Raw genomic sequence first — 16,166 nt, forward strand, 5'->3', positions numbered from 1 at the left:
AAGAATTCACACACACACACACACACACACACACACACACACACACACATCTGTATAAAACCTAGAGTAACCACCAAAAAGGCCATACAAAGAAATGTACTTAACCACAAATAAAGCAAGTCAGAGTGCGCAGATCCAAGATGGCGAAAAAGAGGGAGGCTGCATTCCCTGTCACTCTGTCACTTGGGATTCAAGCAGAAGAAATACTGTTTCTCTATGAGGAAGCCATTGCTGCCCACTGATTCCCTGCTATTTACCCGTCATTCATCCACCTCCATCACCCACCATCTGCCAGTATATTGCCCACCTTTTGAGTGCAGATTGCTGTGTAGCACCTATTCTCCACCATTTGCCCATTTGCCCTCCTTGTGCCTGCCCATAGCAGGCCTTTCACGTACCCACAACCCACTGCTGATGTCCACCTGCCGATTGCCTGCAGACTGCCTGCTGCCTGCTGCTGCCTGGAAGTCCATTGTCACAGTACCTGCAGGTTTGGTTACACATGGCTGCTGCCATCTTGGGACACCAGCCAGGGCCTGAAGGTTTGCTGCAGCCACCACCACTATCTTCGCCATCTCTGGGTGCGGCTGCCTTACTCTCGAAACAATGGCCAGGGCCTTGAGATATATTGTCAGGGTATCTGCAGGTCTGGTTGCACCTGAGGTCACTTTGCTATGTGTACTGGTGGCTGTCATCAGGTTACTCTTTGTAGGTCGCTCCTTTGTGTGAGATCATTCCTAGTGGTCTCTCTGAAAGTTGAAACCAGCACTGAGATCTTGGGAGTGCAAGAAGGCAGAGCCTGGGGAATCTGAAGTGAGGTCTGTCAGATTGCACCTGAGTTTGCATGGGCCAGTCTATGTCTGGCAAGCCTGTGGAAAGCCAGAATTAGGGGAAGTTCCCTGGGGGAGGGCGTTGGGGGGAGCACAGTTTGGAGAAAGTGCAGAAAACCAGGCTCTCTCCAGCTCAGTGAGTCCTGAAGTGCATGGAATAGAAGGGCCCAGCTACAACAGGTGGGAACTCTGGAAGACAGTGTGAGGGCATTTTGCTATCACCTACCCAGCAGGTCCAACACCCATCAGACTGGAACTACCATCAAACTTCTGACAACCCCACCTATCAGTGGAGAAGGGAAGTTGAGAAATTTTTTGAAAGCTAATGGAAGCAATCGTTCAATTTTCCATTGAGACACTTCTTCCCTTCCCACTCCCACTTTTTCTCACATTTCTACCATCTTTGAATCTAAAAATTTTTCATGCATGAATTTGTTGAGGAATGGGTAGTCTGAATGGTATATTACAGTTTTGTTGTGTATACTTATATTTTTACTTTTAAAAAAAATTCTGTACATATTTTTTGTCTCACCTATCTGCCTCTCTGGATTCTCTTTCTCACTTCTCTCAATAGCCAACCTCTATTAATTCCTTCCTCGCTCTTACTATAAATTTTTACCTCTTTCTTCTCTCCTTCTCCCTCATAAAGATCACATTTTACATTACTTCTGTTCCTTCATTGTCCATCATTTGAAATGGTAAACCCTTTTAGCAAACTTACTATTTATATTGTAGACAATACTTGAACACATTTCTGTTTGTTGTGACAGTAATGTAGGTGCCTATTTTATAGGAGCTATTTGGTTTAAAGATGTATATTGTTAGAATTGGGTTCTATTAATATTGGTCTCCCTAGGAGAGGTACTGGAAGACTACAGGGACACTAAAGACTATAGGCTATAGGGTAGAAACTGTACTGCCTCAGATCCATACCGCTAGGTGGGGAGACACACAAACAACATGAAAAAACAAAGGAACAAAGCACCTCACACAAACCAAGACAGTCCAACAATAGAATCCATAGACAACACAGTAGAAGAAATGTTAGAGAAGGAGTTTAGAAGGCATATGGTTAGGCTGATCTTCTAAATGAAGTATGGTATGGAAGAGAAAATATAGGAAGTGAAAGATCACTTCAATAAAGAGGCAGAGATTATAAAAAGGAATCAAGCAGAAATCCTTGAAATGAAGACAACAATAACTCAAATTAAAAATACAGTGGAAAGTATCACCAACAGACTAGACCACTTAGAAGACAGAACCTCGGGCAATGAAGACAAAATATATACTCTTGAAAATAAAGCCGACTGCACAAGAAAATGGTAAGAAACCATGAACACAACTTCTAAGAAATATCAGATAACATGAAAAGACCAAATTTAAGATTTATTGGAATAGACAAAGGCATGGAGATACAAACCAAAGAAATGCACAATCCTTTAAATGACCTAATACCAGAAAAATTCCCAAACCTAAAGAATGAAATGGAAAATTAACTACAAGGGCTAATGGGACCCTAAATGTCCAAAATTATAGTAGACCCACACCAAAGCACATTATAATGAGAATGACTAGCATACAGAATAAGGATAGAATTTTCAAGTCTGCAAGAAAAAAAAAGTCAAATTACATAGGGGGAAACCAATTTCAGCTGGTTTCTCAACCCAGACCCTCAATGCCAGGAGGTCCTGGAATAACACATATCAAGTTCTAAAAGAAAGTGGATGCCAACCAAGAATTTTATATCCAGCAAAATTAAGCTTCAGATTTGAAGATTAAATAAAAAAACTTTAATGATAAACAAAAGTTAAAAGAATTCACAACTAGAAAGCCTGCACTACAGTACATTCTCAGCAAAATACTTCCTGGGTAGAGGGGAATTGAAAAGTAGCAAAGGGAGGAACTACACTAAAGGAAAAGTCAGTCAAAGGGGAAGCTAAGTCAAGTTAAAAATCAAAAATAAACTAAAATGTGCAGGAATACAAATTATATCTCAATGATAACCCTGAATGTTAATAACCTAAACTCATCAATCAAAATACATAGACTGGCAGATTGGATTTTTTAAAAAGACCCAACAATATGCTGTCTTCAAGAGACTCACCTTCTATGAAAAGACATTCACAAACTGAAGGTGAAAGGTTGGGAAAAACATATCACTTCCATGGATGGCATAAACAATCAGGGGTTTCCATTCTCATATAAAAGTGCACTTCAAAGCAGTGTTAGAAGGGACAAAGAAGAACATTTCATACTGCTTAAGGGACTCATACATCAGCAAACATAACAACCATAAATATATATTCCTCCCAAAATGGAACATTTATATAGATCAAACAAACCCTTCTCAATTTCAAGAACCAAATATACCACAAAACAATAACACAGGGTGACTTTAACACATCTCTCTCTCCACTGGACAGATCTTCCAAACAAAGAATGAACAAAGAAACTATAGAACTAAATAATGCAATGAACAATTTAGAATTAATGGACATATATAGAGTATTTTATTCCTCACTGAGTGAATATATCTTCTTCTCAGCAGCACATGGTTCCTTCTCTAAAGTAGACCATATGTTATGCCACAAAGCAACTCTCAGCAAATACAAAAAAAAAGTTAGAAATGCTACCCTGCATTCTATCAGATCATAATGGAATGAAACTAGAAATCAATGATTAAATAAAAAAATAGAAGCCACTTCAACACCTGGAGACTAAATAGCATGCTATTTAATGAAAAATGGATAGAATAAGAAATCATAGAGGAAATAAAAAAATACTTGGAGGTAAATAAGAACACTGGTACAATATATCAAAATCTCTGGGACACTATGAAGGCAGTGCTAAGAGAAAAGTTCATCGTATTAAGCTCGTACATTAAAAGAATAAAAGTTAACAAATAAATGACCTAACATTACATCTAAAAGCCCTAGAAAAAGAAGACCAAATTATCACCAAAAGTAGTAGAAGATAGGAAATAATTAAAATCAGAGCTAAAATCAATGAAATTGAAACAATAGAAACAATTCAAAAAATTGACATAACATAATGTTGGTTCTTTGAAAAAAATAAATAAAATTGATAAACCCTTAGCTATACTAATGAAGAGAAAGATAAACCTCAAATTACTAAAATTTGTGATGACAAAGGAAATATCACAATGACACTAGTGAAATACAGAAGATAATTAGAAACTACTTTGAAAATTTATACTCCAATAAAATAGAAAATCTCAAAGACAGCAAGAAATTTCTAGAGACATATGATCTACCCAAACTGAATCAGGAGGACATATACAATTTAAAAAGATCAACTTCAGGCAATGAAATAGAAGACACCATCAAAAACCTACCAACAAAGAAAAGTCCAGAACCAGATGGATTCTCAGCAGAGTTCTACAAGATCTTCAAAGAAGAATTAATACCAGTACTTTTCAAATTATTCCATGAAATAGAAAAGGAGGGAATTTTTCCAAACTGATTCTATGAGGATAGTATCACCCTGATACCAAAACCACACAATGACACATCAAGGAAAGAAAACTTTAGAGCAATATCCCTGTTGAACATAGACACAAAAATTCTCAATAAAATTCTGGAAAATTGCATACAAAAACATATTAAAAAGATAGTGCACCATGAACAAGTGATGCAAGGTTGGGATGCAAGGTTGGTTCAACACATGGAAATCAATAAACATACTTCATCATATCATTAGACTTAAAGACAATAATCATATTATTATATCAATTGATGCAGAAAAGGTATATGGCAAAATGCAGAACCTCTATATGTTCAAAACATGAGAAAAACTAGGGATAGTAGGAACATACTTCAACATTGTAAAAGCTATCTATGCTAAGCCCAAGGCCAACACATTCTAAGTGGAGAACAAGTGAAAGCATTTCCTTTAAAAATTGGAACAACACAGAGATGTCCTCTTTCACCACTTCTATTCAACATAGTCCTTGAAACTCTAACCAGAACAATCAGACAGATGAAAGAAATTAACTGGATAAGAATAGGAAAAGAAGAACTCAAACTATCACTATTTGCCAAGAACATAATTCTATATCTAGAAGATCCAAAAAATCCCACCAGAAAATTTCTAAAACTAATAAATGAATTCAGCAAAGAAGCAGGATATAAAATCAATACCTATAAGTCAAAAGCATTTTTATATATAAATGATGAATCTACTGCTAGAGAAATTAGGAAAACTACCCCATTCACAATATCCTCAAAAAAAAAAAAAAAAAAAACCTCTTGGGTTCAATCTAACAAGAGATGAAAGAACTCCACAATGAAAACTAAAGAACACTAAAGAAAGAAATTAAAGAATACTATAGAAGATGGAAAGATGTCCTATGCTCTTAGACAGGCAGAATTGATATAGTCAAAATGGCCATACTAACAAAACTGTTATACAGATTTAATGCCATTCCTATTAACGTCTCAATGACTTTCTTCATAGAACTAGAAAAATTAGTCATGCAATTCATTTGGAAAAATAAGAGACCCAGAATAGTCAAAGCAATCCTCAGCAAGAAGAGTGTCACAGGTGGCATCACAATACCAGACCTTAAACTATACTATGGAGCAATACTAGCAAAAACAGCATGGTATTGGCACCAAGATAGGCATGTAGACCAATGGTACAGAATAGAAGACACAGAGACAAACCCAGATAAATACAGTTATCTCATACTAGACAAAGGCACCAAAAACATTCATTAGAGAAGATAGCCTACTCAACAAATGATGCTGAGAAAACTGGAAATCTATATTTAGCAAAATGAAATTAAAATTTGGGCTGGGGATGTGGCTCAAGCGGTAGCGCGCTCGCCTGGCATGCATGCAGCTTGGGTTCGATCCTCAGCACCACATACAAACAAAGATGTTGTGTCCACCGAAAACTAAAAAAAAATAAATAAATATTTTTAAAAATTCTCTCTCTCTCAAAAAAAATGAAATTAAAATCCTATCTCTCATCCTGCACAAAAATTAACATAAAGTGGATCAAAGACTTAAGCACTAGAAAAGAGATCCTGTGCCTAATAGAAGAAAAAGTAGATCCAAATCTTCATCGTGTTGCCTTAGGACTCTGACTTCTTCAATAAGACTCCTAAAGCACAAGAAGTAAAATCAAGAATCAATAAGTGGAATGGATTAAAACTAAAAAGCTTCTTCTCGGCAAAGAAAACAATTAATAACATGAATACACGCCTCAGATAGAGCACTAATCTCCAGGATATATAAAAATTCAAAATCTAAACACCAAAAAAATCAAATGCCCAAATCAATAAATAGGTTAAGGAACTGAACAGACACTTCAAAGAAGAAGAAATAGAATTGATCAACAAGCATGTGAAAAAAATTTCATCATCTTTAGCAATTAGAGAAATGAAAAAAAAAAAAAACTACTGGAGTGAGATTTCATCTGGTGGGACTGCAAATTGGTGCTACCACTCTGGAAAGCAGTATGGAGATTCCTCAGAAAACTCAGAATGGGGAACCACCATTTGATTCAGCTATCCAACTCCACAGTTTATACCCAAAGGACTTAAAATCAGCATACTACAGTGATGCTACAACATCAATTTTTATAGCAGCTTAATTCATAGTAGCTAAACTGTGGAAGCAACCTAGATGCCCTTCAGTAGATGAATGGATAAAGAAAATGTGGTACATAAACACAATGGAATATTACTTAGCCTTAAAGAAGAATAAAATTTGGCATTTGAATGTAAATGAATGGAGCTAGAGAATATTATGCTAAATGAAATAAGCCAAATTCGAAAAACCAAAGGCTGAATGTTTTCTCTGATCAGCAGATGCTGATTCATAGTGGGCAGGGGGTGGTAGGGAAGAATGAAAGAAATCTGGATTGTGCAAAGGGGATTGAGGGGAGGGGTATGGCTGTGGGAATGGGAAGGATGGTTGAATGAGACAGACATTATCCTAGATACATGTATGATTACACTAGTGGTGTGACTGTGCACCATTTACAGACAGAGGAAAAAGAAGTTGTGTTCCATTTGTGTACAATGTGTCAGAATGCATTTCTACTGTCACATATAACTAACTAGAACAAATTAAAAAAACTAAAAAAAAAGTAAAGCAAAATTCTAAGAAAATCTTCAGGTAAGCCACATAAATGCAGATAAAGGAAATCCAAGAAATGAAAGAGAGAACAAATACAAAACAAAATATAAAATGTCAGGATTAATCCTAACATATCGATAATTTCATTATATACAAATGGTTTACCTACATTAATTATAAGAGACTGGCAAAGTGATTTTAACAAAACACAATTCTTGACTATATCCTGTCTGTAAGAAACTCAATTCAAATATAATGTTACAAGTAGTTTGAAAGTAAAAGGATGAAAACATATTTATCAGGCAACATCAATACAAGTAAGAATGACTATATTAATTATTAAATAAAGTGAACTTTATAGAAAATAAAATCACCAAATCCACAGAGGGATATTATATAATGATAAAATGGTCAGTTCACAAAGAAGACACAGCGATCTTGAATGTGTATGCATCGAGTGATAGAACTGCAAAAATATGTGAAGTAAAACTGATAAAACTAAAATAATAAGTGGGAAAATTTACACTCATATTTAAAAATTTCAATATCTTCCTCTTAAAAATTGATAGAACAGCTACATGAAAAGTCATTGCTGAATTTTTATATAAAATCAACAGGGATGGGGCTGGGGATGTGGCTCAAGCGGTAGCGCGCTCGCCTGGCGTGCGTGTGGCCCTGGTTCGATCCTCAGCACCACATACCAACAAAGATGTTGTGTCCGCCGAGAACTAAGAAAAAATAAATAAACATTAAAAATTATCTCTTTCTCTCTCTCTCTGTCCCCCTCTCTCTCACTCTCTCTTAAAAAAAAAATAAAAAATAAAATAAAATCAACAGGGACTACAACAGAGACTAATTAATATTTATAGAACACTATACTATACAAGAGTACAATACATAGTCTTTTCAAATGTCCATGGAATACTTATCAAGATAAGCCATATCTTGAACCATTTCAAGACATTAAATTACATATTACAAAAATGTAAAGACATTGAAAACTACTGTGTGTTTTCCAATCTTAATGGAGTAAAGTTAGAAATCTATAACAGAAAGATAATAGAAAACTCGAGACACTTGAAAACTAGACAAAATACTTCTAAGTAATACATGGATCAAAAATAGAAGAACCAAAATAAATTTTAAAAATACAATAAACTGAATGAAAGTGAAAATACAGCATATTGACATTTGTGAGACACTGGTAAAGCAGTATTCAGAAGGAAATTTATAGTAATAAATTCATACATTATTAAAAAAGGAAAAATCAAATAAATACTATAAAACTTGAAATTATTTCACCTGAAAATAATTCATTAAAAAAGGAGCCAAAGGAAGCAATAGGAAGAAAGTAATAAAGAAATCAATGAAATTGCTGGGGATGTGGCTCAAGTGGTAGCACACTCGCCTGGCATGCGTGCAGCCCGGGTTCGATCCTCAGCACCTCATACAAACAAAGATGTCCACCGAAAACTAAAAAATAAATATTAAATCTCTCTCTCTCTCTCTCTCTCTCTCTCTCTCTCTCTCTCTCTCTCTCTCTCAAAAAATCAATGAAATTGAAAAGAAAAACAAGAGAGAAAAATCAATGAAACAAAGAGTTGGACCTTTGAAAAGATCAATATAGTTAACCAACCTCTAGCAATACTAACAAAGAAAAAGGAAGAGAATAAGTAATTACCAATATCAGGAATAAAAACAGATATATCACTATAGACCCTGAAGACATCATAAGGAGAATAAGGAAACACTAGAAGCAACCACCACAACACACCCAGTATGAAACAGATAATTTGACTAGCCCTGTAACTATGAAAAAATTAAATATGTGATTTTAAAACTACCCCAAGAAAGAAATCTCAGGCCAACATGATTTTATGGAGGTTTTTACAAAATGTTTAAAGAATCACCAACATTATATAATCATCTCTAAAAAATGGAGGAGGACAAGATACTGCCCAATTCATTCTATACAGCTAGTATTATACTGATTTCAAAAGTAGATAATCACAGAGCAAATAAAAGAGAACTACAAACTAATATTTCTCACAAATAAGAGAAAAAAATTCTTAATAAAATTTTAGCAAGTAGCATTTAGCAGTACATAAAAAAATCATAAACCTTGGCCAAGTAGGGTTTATTCCAGAGCTATATGGCTAGGAGAATATTCAATATACATCAATCAATGTAATCCACTAAAAGATACAGGGTAAGGCACATGCTATCAATCAAAGTTGAAAATACATGTAACAAAATTCTGTAGCCATGATGATTTAAAAAAAAAAAACTCTTTGGGAAAATGGAAGTAGATGGAATCTTCCTTAACTTGATTAAGAACTACTAAAAACTTACTAATATTCAACTTAATGGTGAAAGACTGGATGTATTTTCCTTAACAGCAGGAAAAAAGAATGGATGTCTTCTTTCATCAGCCTTATTCAGCACTCTTCTAGCCAGTGCAATAAGAGAGGAAAAGGAAATAAGACATCAAGCAGAATGGGAGAGATAAAACTGTCCTTTGTAATTGACATAATTATCTATATAAAAAATGCCTAAGAACTATGAAAAAAAAAAAAGCTAAATCACAAGAACTAATCAGGGAGTCCAGAACGTCTCCAGGATACAAATTGATTATGTTTCTATAGAATAGCTATAAACATGTGGCCATCAAAGTTAAATTGAACACCATATATGATTATTCAAGCAAACGAAATACTTAGGTATAGATCTAACAAAATATGTACAGGGCTTGCACATTGAAAGCTATATTTATTTATTTATTTTTATGTGTTGCTAAGGATCAAACCCAGAGCCTCATACGTGCGAGGCAAGTGCTCTACCACTGAGCCACAACCCCAGCCCCAGATAATGATTTTTTAAAAGTAAAAATAATGTCTGTGGCTTATAACATATGTAAAAGTAAAATATTTGACAAGAACTCAAAGGTTAGGATAAGAAACCAGTGTGCTATTCATGTAAGTGCTATCTAGCCACTATAACAGATAAATCTCAAAATAATTATGCTGAGAAAAAAAAGTCAAAGAAGAATATATACTATATGATTTCATTCATATAAAATCTTAGGAGATATAAACTAACATGTAGAAACAGAAAGCGTTAGATTAATGGTTATTTGAGGATGAACAGGGCAGTAGCAGTTAGGGAGGAGAGGAAGATTATAAAAGGGGCTCAAGGAAACTTATGGAGGTGATGGAGATATTCATTATTTTGTGGCAATTGTGTCACAGATGTACACATACCCCTTGGTTTATCCAATTGAGTACTCTAATTTGTACAATTAATTGTATGTCAGTTATACTACACTGGTCTTTTTAGAAGAACATAAAGTAAAACATTGAAATAAACTAAAGTCAGATAACTTTATAATTTCATATGTATTTATTTACTCACTTGCCTGTTTTTAAATTTAGCAAATACAGTTTTTGTTTGTTTAAAATATTTCAGTATTTGTTTGCAGAGATTTTTTTTTTGTGTGTTTCTCTAGGTTGTAATCTTGCGTGGCTCTGTGAAATAACGTCCAAAGGCTGTAGACATGATGATGAGCGCAGGAAAGAGCGTGTAAACAGATAAATGCCACCAGGGATCAACATCAGCTGCACGTTCTTTTGCTGTTATTTTTAGGTAAATGAAATTAATGTGAACATTGAAGTGTCTCTGTGTTTGAATGTGGATCTCTAATGTGAATGTGAAACTTTTATCCTGTGCCAAATAGCGAAATGGAAACTGGCTTCCCAAAGTTGTTTTCACTTGTAAGATTGTAAGTAGATATATTTCCATGGTTGTTAAATATCAGCTTCTGGGCATTTCGCCATGATTTTAAGACAGCTGAGAAAAGTGATTCTTAAAGTGTGGTCCACAGCCTGTTGGAAATTTGCAAAAGTCTTCCAGTTGGTTCATGAAGCCATGGAAAGGACAAATCACAGGAAATTGTGGGCATTTAAGTCATTTAGTGTTTTTCTCAAATGTAGATTTAGATCTACATTAAAAATCACAAAACCAATGTTTCTCCTGAAGCATTAGTATAATTAAAAAACAAACTGGATACGAAGGGATTAATTATGAGAAGTCACTTTGTATTTTTCCTCAAAGTGGAAATCAGTGCTCTAGAACCATCTGGGGAAATTATAAAAACTTAAAATGTTCTGGGAGGCTGAGGCAGGAAGATCTTGAGTTCAAAGCCAGCCTCAGCAAAAGCAAGGCATGAAGTAACTCAGTGAGACCCTGTCCTTAAATAAAATACAAAATAGGGCTGGGTATATGGCTTAATGGTTCAGTGCCCTTCAGTTCAATCCCTGCACCCAAAAAGAAAACAAGAACTTAAAATGCTAATTTCTGCTGACCCCTCCAGATCTAAAGTACTGATCCTCTAGGACAGCAGTCAACGCTTTTAAAGAAACAATAGGGATGCTTATTTATAGCAAGATTTGAATATTATAGCTTTCCCCATCTGGATCTAGTCCTACATGAGTAGCAAAATATATTTCGTGAAACTTAGAACGTATTGCTGCATTGTTTGACTGCAGAATTTGCTTGCAATAGCTTCTTTTATTTTGTTTATCTTTGGTCATGGTAAATGGAACAACAGGCAGAATTGTAAAATCACTTTCAAAGATGACCAAAAAACAAAAAACTAAGACTTCTGAGATGTGATTAAAAGTGTAAGTGATTAAAAGTGTAAGTAAGGAAGCTTCTCAGATGTGTGTTTCATCATTTTTGATGAAACAAAATATTGTTTTAGATGGTAATAACAAAATTCACTTCTAATGACAAAATAAAATATAATTGAAGAATTTAGAATGGAAAAAATGTAATAATTACAAACCTAAAGCTCCCATTGAAATCATTGTTTCATAATCTAATTTCTGTTCATGTGAGAAATGTAAGAACATAACTCTAATAGATAAAACAGAAATGTCCCCAAAGATCACTCAGTCTTTGTGAACCTAAAACCATGAGGGAAAAAGAGCCAGGGAGGTGGCAGCCACCAAATCAAAGAACATGGAGTCACCTGGCCAACCCCCTGGATAATAATTAAATGTTTATACTAGAGTTCCTTATTCAAAAGAAACAGAACTAGCATTGTAATGAATCATTGGTTACTTACAGTTGTAGGTTAATAACTGTAAGTTGAATATAAACTTTGGGAGCCTTGGGCTAAGAAACAGATGAAGTCCATAGATAAACATAGCTGAATTCAAATATCCAATTATAAATGGAACATATTTGCAGCACAAGGAGATAGAAGACAGGATGCAATGTACATTCTTCCTTCCACTTCAAAGTTGGTTTTGCCCATTTCTCTTCACCAGCTGGCCCACTGGCATACTACAGATAGGGGAGAAGAGTTGGTGAATTTGAAAGGAATAATGCTTGATTTGGGAGCATGGACTGTGTCCAGCTGAAGTCCCCAGGTGTGAGACTCTCAAGCTATGACACAGTCTAACCATTTCAATGGTACTAACAACTAAATGTTTGGAAACTAACATTGCCCCTGCCTTACTGAGTTGTGTGCACAGGATGGTAAGAGAGATGGATGGCAGAGTGTGAGGCCTAAACTATTAACTAATGATGTTAGCTCTCTCTGTGCCTCAAGAGGAGGTTTACAGTCATTAGTAGGCCAAATAAAGTTATGTGTGTTTACTGTGATTTAAAGAAGATATAGGGAGAAGCCAAATAGTAGATGTTGGAATTAAGTTCACACAAGTGGAAATTGTTGGTATGTAGGGCATCTGCATTATCCTGGGTTCTAAATTGGTACACCTTGTGCTCCCTCCCTATCTCTAGAAGAGTACTGGAATTAATTTGAAAAAAAAAATATTCCATGCACAGGGAGTCCTTACCACCACCTCTTCCCACATAAATCTTTCTGTTCACTTCAAATACTGCTTGCCTTCCTTCAATCCGAAGGGGACTCTGCCTCTGTTTTGTTCTTAATAGACTTTGTACCTCTCTTAGAGCACAAATACATTCATAATTAAGTTATTGCATGTCTGTCTCTTTGATTAAACTAAAAGATAAAGTCTATGTCTGATCATCTTTGCATTTTCCATGGACCAAAGCATATTATTTTGCACACAATTGGCATTTGATAATATTTAGTCTGCTTAATTTAAAGGAGTCATAAAAATGATCATGAAATTTTAAAAGTAAATACATTTATCCAGATGAAATAATGTGTATTTAGTCTGGTTTTGAAAGTCATAGAAACACACGTAGAAGGAAATGTCAAAGTTTCCCAATGTCAGCAAAGTCTACCTAGATTAGAGGCCCTAATGATGCTGATGGGTATAGTGATATCAGTAAATTTAAATGTATTTGGAAAGTGTAATTCAAGAGCATTACACTCTCCATCCTGAAAGTTCAAAATACATTACGGTATATTTACAGGTGGAAGCCATAATGTTTACATACAATCACAGTCATTTTCTGTACTTCAAGTTTGACTCATCACTAGGAAATTTTTGATAGAACAACTAGTCAAGGCAAATAGTCTTAACTGATATTTAATCTCCAGGTGATCAGAAATCAATTCTACACATTTTATTATTAGGAATGAGTAATTAAAAACCTATCCTTAAATAGGTAATACATTAAGTGAATAAAATAGAAATAGATATTAGCATTTAAAAAACTTGATACAAATCCATTTATTTAGGGAAACAATTAGATCATACCATTATTATAAACAACTTTACACTGGAACATCTTTTGATTTCTTCCCCCAAAGTTAGCTAAATACATAGATTTAGTTACATTCAGATATATCCATATAGTCACAGTAAGTTGGTTTTTATTTTATAGCAACCTATGTGTTAAATATATACACAAGTGTATAAAGTATACATGCCCTGAAAAGAATGTACCTCAGGGGATGTTATATTTATTATTTCTCACATGTAAAGATCAACTAGACAATTTAGAGGTCAATAGTGAGCTGTTGGTAATTTAGAAATGATTAACAGTATCTCCAGCTATAATTTCAAAATCTGAAAACTGCTAGGATCTAGGGAGCAATTTTATCAGCCATTAAAATGTTCTTTAGCTATAGAATAATATATAAACTCTCTACTGTTGAGCAGAGCTATTAGTGGTCAACTTCATTTTAAACAAATTTAAATATATTAATATTCCTAATAAATATTTTACAATGTATACTGGTAACAGAAAAGTAATTCAGCAGACTGGAGTTATCTTAAGGTAATCAAAGGCTCAAGAGAATGTAGAAATTTTGACTGTGGCTACTTTTTATAACCTGGAGTTACAATTTACTTTTTTATAAAACAAAAAGCCTGTGAGCCTGTTTCCTTACTAGCTGAGCTACATGGTAAATTTCATAATTTCAGGTCGGGCCAAAAGAAATATTTATTAGGCACCTTACACAAGATGACCTGGGACAGCACAACGGTTATAACAGGTTGGCCTTGGGAGCTAACTACCTGATCGCATCTTTGTTTCACCTATTTTGTTTCTGAGTGACAGCGGCAGCTATTGAACAGCTCTGAAACTCGGTTTCCTCATCTGTAGAATGGAAATGCTGTTAAGGATGATCTCCATCTTTTAGGGCGTGGGGTTTCTTTAACAAGTCCTAAGGTAGTAGGGGAGATGTCTGGTAATGCTAGCTGATTTATTGTGGTCTGAAAGGTACTTTTTAGTGCTGGGCTTTTAGAATGAGTACAACATGGTTTCCTCCTATAAAATAAGGCAGTTCTCCAGATCTCAAATAGTCATCAATCAGCCTTCTCCATAATCCCAACTGGAAGTATTTTATTGTCAATTAACAAGAGAAAAAAATGAGAGATACTTATTTTATTCTTCCAAGATGTATAATTTACACAGTGCTAGAGGTTTTTTTTGTTTTGTTTTGTTTTAATTTGAAGAATTTGGTCTTGAGGAAAGGACTAATTTGAATAAAACCCAATGAGGAATAAATTCACACCTGTTGGTGTCCCAGCAGCCCTTCAAAAACATTCTCTGGAAAGTGCTTTTCTGGTCTGTTGTGGTTATAATTGGTTTTCAAGTGTTGCTGATCCCTCTCAGTAGAAAGTGGCTGGAAAATACTAATTCATTTCTAGTTCCTTCCTGCTTGAGATAAAATTTGAATTTATAAGTTCAAATTAAAAGATCAATACACATTTCCAGACCAACATATCCTCTCACCTCAAAAAGGCTATTGTTTTTTTAATTTTGAAGAAGCCAGTGGATTAGCTAAATGTACATTATCATTTTTTTTCAGGGCTAAGTGTATTTGCATATGACCCTGGAGACCTATAAGCAAGCAAAGTCCAATGTGACCATTTAGAATTTTCCTGAATTTTTTTTTTTGAAATTTTGCCTTTTTCCTCTAATACTCAATAGCCTTTCCTCTTTCCGTGACCAAAATCCAAATATAGCAGGCTTGAACAAACAAAGGAAACTTATTGGCTCACACAGGAAAAAAAAAGAACCTAGGATAAATTGGTTTGGGGGATAGATGAACCAGAACTCAATAAATATCATCAGAGCTCCATCTCTGCACATGTGGGTTCAATGTGCCCTAACAGCCTGATTCCTCTCCTGCTGAAAGTGTAGCCCCTGCAAGGAGGCAACGTGTATCCCTCTCTACCTGCACATCTCCCTCTTCTTGTGCCCCATGTCCATCCCTGTATCAAGGGACTGAATATAGGTCACCTCCCTGCCCATCTTGAGAAATACAATATAGGGAGTTAAATATGAACAGAGACCTGGAGATACACTACCCACATTTGGATCCCTACCTACCACTTACTACATTAATAATGTTAATTATTTAATGTCAATTTCTGCATGAGAAATTGAAGGAGAATGGAAGCAGTAATTAATTGTACCTGTCTCATAAATTTGTTGTGGGGTGTAACTGAGTTAGTACATCTAAGGTATTTAGAACAGTGTCCACCATCTAGTATCCCCTCTGCAAGCATGAGGATGGTGGGGGTAGGCATGAGAGGAGGAAGGAGGAGAAAAAGAAGGAGCAATCAGAAATGGATGGCCCACCAAAAGCATATGAATAAAGGAAGAACAATCTTAAAAGGAATTAAAGGACCAGAATGGTGGCCCAGCTACTCAGAGGCAATTCTATCTCAAGTTAAAGGTTAGCCTGGGCGACTTTGTTACAACTTGTCTCAAAATAAAATTGAAAAAGAGTTAGGGGTGTAGGGGATGTAGTCCAGTGGTAGAAAATCAGTCTAGTATG

This window comes from Spermophilus citellus (assembly GCF_964194105.1).
Source record: "Spermophilus citellus genome assembly, chromosome: 1".
NCBI classification, from domain to species: domain Eukaryota; kingdom Metazoa; phylum Chordata; class Mammalia; order Rodentia; family Sciuridae; genus Spermophilus; species Spermophilus citellus.